The sequence below is a fragment of the Vulpes vulpes genome, chromosome 1 (assembly GCF_048418805.1).
Source record: "Vulpes vulpes isolate BD-2025 chromosome 1, VulVul3, whole genome shotgun sequence".
NCBI classification, from domain to species: domain Eukaryota; kingdom Metazoa; phylum Chordata; class Mammalia; order Carnivora; family Canidae; genus Vulpes; species Vulpes vulpes.
Window position 1 is genome coordinate 112,683,991 of NC_132780.1, and position 6,907 is coordinate 112,690,897.

A 6,907-nucleotide genomic window follows, 5' to 3' on the forward strand; every position below is an offset into this window, starting at 1 on the left:
CTTTATTTGTCTTATCATTTTCTGTCTTTCTTCCTCTCTCTCTCTTACACACACACACACACACACATATTTTCTCCTGAATCTTTTAAGATGAAACTACATATATTATAGTTGTTTATTCCTAAAAAATCCAATGTGTATTTCCTAAAAATAATTATATTCTTTTTTTAAAAAGACACAGTACAGTTATCTAACTCTAATATAGTAAATGATGATGCACTAATTTGTCATTTTCCAACTTTGCTAATTGAACCAATGGTAATCATTTGTAAGAATTTTTTCCATCTAGCGCAAGATTCAGTCTAATTGACACATATTGCATTTAAGTCTCTTTAGTGTCCTTTAATCTGACATATTTCTGCAGCCTTTCTTTGTTTTTTATGATGAATTTTTTTTTAATTTTTTTAATTTATTTATGATAGTCACAGAGAGAGAGAGAGAGAGAGAGAAGAGAGAGAGAGAGAGAGAGGCAGAGACATAGGCAGAGGGAGAAGCAGGCTCCATGCACCAGGAGCCCGATGTGGGATTCGATCCCGGGTCTCCAGGATTGCGCCCTGGGCCAAAGGCAGGCGCCAAACCGCTGGGCCACCCAGGGATCCCTTATGATGAATTTTTAATGAATATAGTAAGAACTCCTTCTGAGTTTTAAGTTTACTTACCCCTTTAGTTTAATCATGCCTTCTCATGTAGGTCAGATATATGAGTCCTAAGGTTGCAAGTGATGGTGGAATAGGAGGAGAGTGAATCCATTTTTATTCCACCTACCTTCTTGCTTATATATTAACTCTCATATTCTCACAGCAATCATAAGAAATAGGCATTATATTTCCAGTTATCTCAGGTAGTAAGTGCTAGACACTGGAATTCCATAATTTTTAACTAATAGAAGGTTATAGTATTGCTGCTGAGATCTGTCATCCTGGAGTAAGAGAACTGTTCTCTCAGAAAACAGAAAGAAACTACATGCTTTGATTTTCATGGTAACACAGACAGGTGTCAAACTGTGTATTACAAGTAAAATAGGGTTGACTCCTTCTCAGCTGAAATTATAAACACTGTTTTCCAACATACCAAAGTGCCATATTTTGATATTATATAAGGACAAATTATTAGGTGTTTTTTTCCTCAAAAATTAAGATTTTGAAAACTAAGGCACTATTAATTGGTTTAAGAATGCATATGTAATTTTCTTCTGATTTGAGGAAAGATAATTTTAAATCTATGCTTTAAACACTTTTGTAATATCATAAATTGTGATTTTTATACTAATTTTATTAAGATATAATTCACATTTTTTATTTTCTCTTTTTGTTGCTGATGATTTGAGTTTTTCCTCATTTTCCTTGTATTTCTTCTTTTCCCAAGAGATAAAAAGTAAATAATTTCTTTGATAAAGAAAAAGAAGAAACAGTCTGCCTAAATTCTTCCAGGTTCCTTTGGAAAATATGAAACAAATACCAAATACCAAAGACTATAATTTCAACTTTAGAACAAAATTTTCCAGCGATAATACATGTATGTGTTTTGTCAGAGAAATATAGAGCCATTATTTTATAAAGAGTAGTCTGAAGTACATTTGTTTAACTTACACTAATTTTCTTACCACTTATTTCACTGTATTTCTCTTGAGATAATCAGAAATACATTCAGTACTCTACATGTGTGCCTAATGAATGAATGGGATTAAGTTATAATATTTATCAAGCTTCAGAATAATTAATGATATTCTAAAATATCTTTTAAAATGGAAAAGAGGAGAAAGCCCCAAAAGAAAAAAAAAAAGGAAATGATAAGTTCTAAGATCATGCAATTTAATTCTGCTTTAAACCTAAATTCAGATAAGAACTGCCTACAGTTGAGAGGGCGGGGCAAGATGGCGGAAGAATAGGGTCCCCAGGTCAATTGTCCCCACCACCATATCTAGATAACTTTCAAATCATCCTGAAAACCTACAAATTTGGCCTGAGATTTAAAGAGAGAACAGTTGAAATGCTACAGAGAGAAGAGTTTGGCCTTCTATCAAGTACAACTCATTTTTAGCCACTCTGCACTGAGCAAAATGACTAAAAATAAGAACTTACCACAAAAGAAAAAATCAGAAACAGTACTCTCTCCCATAGAGTCACAGAATTTGGATTACAATTCGATGTCAGAAAGCCAATTCAGAAGCACAATTATAAAACAACTGGTGGCTCTGGAGAAAAGCATAAAGGATTCAAGAGACTTCATGACTGCAGAATTTAGATTTAATCAGGCTGAAATTAAAAATCAATTAAATGAGATGCAATCCAAACTGGAGGTCCTAACAAAGAGGGTTAATAAGGTAGAAGAAAGAGTGAGTGACATAGAAGACAAGTTGATGGCAAAGAAGGAAGCTGTGGAAAAAGAGAAGTACAATTAAAATACCATGAGGAAAGGTTAAGGGAAATAAATGATGGCCACAGAAGGAAAAATCTGTGTTTAATTGGGGTTCCAGAGGGCGTGAAAGGGACAGAGGTCCAGATAGTGTATTTGAGCAAATCATAGCTGAGAACTTCCCTAACTTGGGGAGGAAAACAGGCATTCATATCCAGGAGATAGAGACCCCCCCCTAAAATCAATAAAAACCATTCAACACCTCAATATTTAATAGTGAAACTTGCAAATTCCAAAGATAAAGAGAAAATCCTTAAATAAAGCAGCAAGAGACAAGAGATCCCTAACTTATATGGGGAGAAATATTAGATTAACAGCAGACCTCTCCACAGAGACCTGGCAGGCCAGAAAGGGCTGGCAAGATATATTCAGGGTCCTAAGTGAGAAGATCATGCAGCCAAGAATACTTTATCCAGCAAGGCTCTCATTCAAAATGGAAGGAGAGATAAAGAACTTCCAAGACAGGCAGGAACTGAAAGAGTATGTGACCACCAAACCAGCTCTGCAAGAAATATTAAGGGGGACTCTGTAAAAGAAAGAGGAAGTCCAAGGAAACAATACAAAAACAGGGACTGAATAGGTATAATGACGACACTAAATTCATATCTTTCAATAGTAACTCTGAAAGTGAATGGGCTTAGTGATCCCATGAAAAGGCTCAGGATTTCAGACTGGATAAAAGAGCAAGACCCATCTATTTGCTATCTGCAAGAGATTCATTTTAGACCTAAGGATACCTACAGCCTGAAAATAAAAGGTTGGAGACCCATTTACCATTCAGATGGTCCTTAAAAGAAAGCAGGGGTAGCAATCCTCAAATCAGATAAATTAAAGTTTATCCCAAAGACTGTAGTAAGAGATGAAGTGGGACACTATATCATACTTAAAGGATCTATCCAACAAGAGGACCTAACAATCATGAATATTTATGACCCTAATGTGGGAGCTACCAGGTATATCAATCAATTAATAACCAAATTAAAACATACTTAGATAATAATACACATACCGGGAGACTTCAACATGGTGCTTTCTACAAATGACAGAAATTCTAAGACAACATCTCCAAAGAAACTAGAGCTTTAAATGATACAGTGGACCAGATGGATTTCACAGATATTTACAAAACTCTACATCCAAACACAACTGAATGCAGATTCTTCTCAAGTGTACATGGAACTTTCTCCAGAATAGACCACATACTGGGTCACAAATCAGGTCTTAACTGGTACCAAAAGATTAGGATTGTCCCCTGAATATTTTCAGACCATAATGCTTTGAAACTAGAACTCAAACACAAGAAGAAATTTGGAAGAAATTCAAACACATGGAGGTTAAAGAGCATCCTGCTAAAAGATGAAAGGGTCAACCAGGAAATTAGAGAAGAATTTAAAAGATTCATGGAAACTAATTAGAATGAAGATACAATCATTAAAAATCTTTGGGATACAGTAAAAGCAGTCCTGAGAGTGAAATACGTTGCAATACAAGCATCCCTCAAAAAAACTGGAAAACTCAAAATACACAAACTAACCTTGCACCTAAAGGAACTGGAGGAAGAACAACAAATAAAACCTACACCCAGCAGAAGAAGAGAGTTAATAAAGATTCATGCAGAACTCAATGAAATAGAGACCAGAAGAACTGTAGAACACATCAACAAAACCAGGAGTTGGTTCTTTGAAAGAATTCATAAGATAGATAAACCATTAGCCAGCCTTATTAAAAACAAAAGAGAAAAGACTAATTAATAAAATCATGAATGAAAAAGGAGATCACAACTGATACCAAGGAAATACAAATGATTTTAAAAACATATTATGAGCAGCTATACACCAATACATTAGGCAATCTAGAAGAAACGGATGCATTTCTGGAAAACCACAAACTACCAAAACTGGAACAAGAAGAAATAGAAAACCTGAACAGGCCGATAACCAGGGAGGATATTGAAGCAGTCATCAAAAACTGCGCAAGACACAAAAGTCCAGGGCCAGATGGCTTCCCAGGGGAATTCTATCACACATTTAAAGAAGAAACAATACCTATTCTACTAAAGCTGTTCCAAAAGAAAGGGATGGAATATTTCCAAACTCGTTATATGAGGCCAGCATCACCTTAATTCCAAAACCAGACAAACCCAACCAAAAAGGAGAATTATAGACCAATATCCCTGATGAACATGGATGCAAATATTCTCAACAAGCTACTAGCCAATAGGATCCAACAATACATTAAGAAGATTATTCACCATGACCAAGTGGGATTTATCCCCGGGATGCAAGGCTGGTTCAACACTCATAACGCAATCAATGTGATAGATCTAATCAACAAGAGAAAAAACAAAAACCATATAATTTCCTCAATAGATGCAGAGAAAGCATTTGACAAAATACAGCATCCATTCCTGATCAAAACTCTTCAGAGTGTAGGGATAAAGGGAACATTCCTCATCATCTTAAGAGCCATCTACAAAAAGCTCACAGCAAATATCATTCTCAATGAGGAAACACTGGGAGCCTTTCCCCTAAGATCAGGGACACGCCAGGGATGTCCACTCTCACCACTGCTATTCAACATAGTACTGGAAGTCCTCGCCTCAGCAATCAGGCAACAAAAAGAAATAAAAGGCATTCAAATTGGCAAGGTAGAAATCAAACTCTCCCTCTTTGCAGATGACATGATGCTGTACATAGAAAACCCAAGACTCTACCCCAAGATTGCTGGAACTCATACAGCAATTCGGCAGTGTGACAGGATACAAAATTGGTGCCCAGAAGTCAGTGGCATTTCTATACACTAACAATGAGACTGAAGAAAGAGAAATTAAGGAGTCAATCCCAGTTACAATTGCACCCAAAAGCATAAGATACCTAGGAATAAACCTAACCAAAGAGGTAAAGGATGTATACTCTAAATACTACAGAACATTTCTGAAAGAAATTGAGGAAGACACAAAGAGATGGAAAAATATTCCATGCTCATGGATTGGAAGAATTAATATTGTGAACATGTCTATGCTACTCAGGGCAATTTACACATTTAATGCAATCCCTATCAAAATACCATGGACTTTCTTCAGAGGGTTGGAACAAATCATCTTAAGATTTGGGTGGAATCAGAAAAGACCCCGAATAGCCAGGGGAATATTAAAAAAGAAAACCAGAGCTGGGGGGCATCACAATGCCAGATTTCAGGTTGTACTACAAAGCTGTGGTCATCAAGACAGTGTGGTACTGGCTCAAAAACAGACTCATAGATCAATGGAACAGAACAGAGAACCCAGAAAAGGGCCCTCAGCTCTATGGTTAACCAATACTCGACAAAGCAGGAAAGACTATCCACTGAGAATAGGACAGTCTCTTCAATAAATGGTGCTGGGAAAACTGGACAGCCCATGCAGAAGAGTGAAACTAGAACATTCTCTTACACCATACACAAAGATAAACTCAAAATGGATGAAAGATCTAAATGTGAGACAAAAATCCATCAAAATCCTAGAGAAGAACACAGGCAACACCCTTTTTGAACTTGGCCATAGCAATTTCTTGCAAAATACATCCATGAAGGCAAGAGAAACAAAAGCAAAAATCAACTATTGGATTTAATCAAGATAAAAAGCTTCTGCACAGCAAAAGAAACAGTCCACAAAACCAGAAGACAACCTAGAGAATAGAAGATATTTGCAAATGACGTATCAGATAAAGGGCTAGTATCCAAGATCTATAAAGAACTTATTAAACTCAACAGCAAAGAAACAATCTAATCATTAAATGGGCAAAAGACATGAGCAGAAATTTCACCAAAGAAGACATAGACATGGCCAACAAGCACATGAGAAAATGCTCCGCATCACTGGCCATCAGGGAAATACAAATCCAAACCACAATGAGATCCCACCTCACGCCAGTGAGAATGGTGAAAAGTAACAAGACAGGAACAACAAATGTTGGAGAGGATATGGAGAAAGGGGAACCCTCTTACACTGTTGGTGGAAATGGGAACTGGTGCAGCCACTCTGGAAAACTGTGTGGAGATTCCTCAAAGAGTTAAAAATAGATCTGCCCTACGACCCAACAATCGCACTGCTGGGGATTTACTCGAAAGATATAGATGCAGTGAAATGCCGGGACACCTGCACCCCGATGTTTATAGCAGCAATGTCCACAATAGCCAAACTGTGGAAGGAGCCTCGGTGTCCATCGAAAGATGAATGGATAAAGAAGATGTGGTTTATGTATACAATGGAATATTCCTCAGCCATTAGAAACGACAGATACCCACCATTTGCTTGAAGGCAAATGGAACTGGAGGGTATTATGCTGAGTGAAGTCAGTCATTCAGAGAAGGACAGACATTATATGGTCTCATTCATTTGGGAAATATAAATAGTGAAAGGGAATAAAGGGGAAAGGAGAGAAAATGAGTGAAAATATCAGTGAGAGTGACAAACATGAGAGACTCCTAACTCTGGGAAATGAACAAGGGGTAG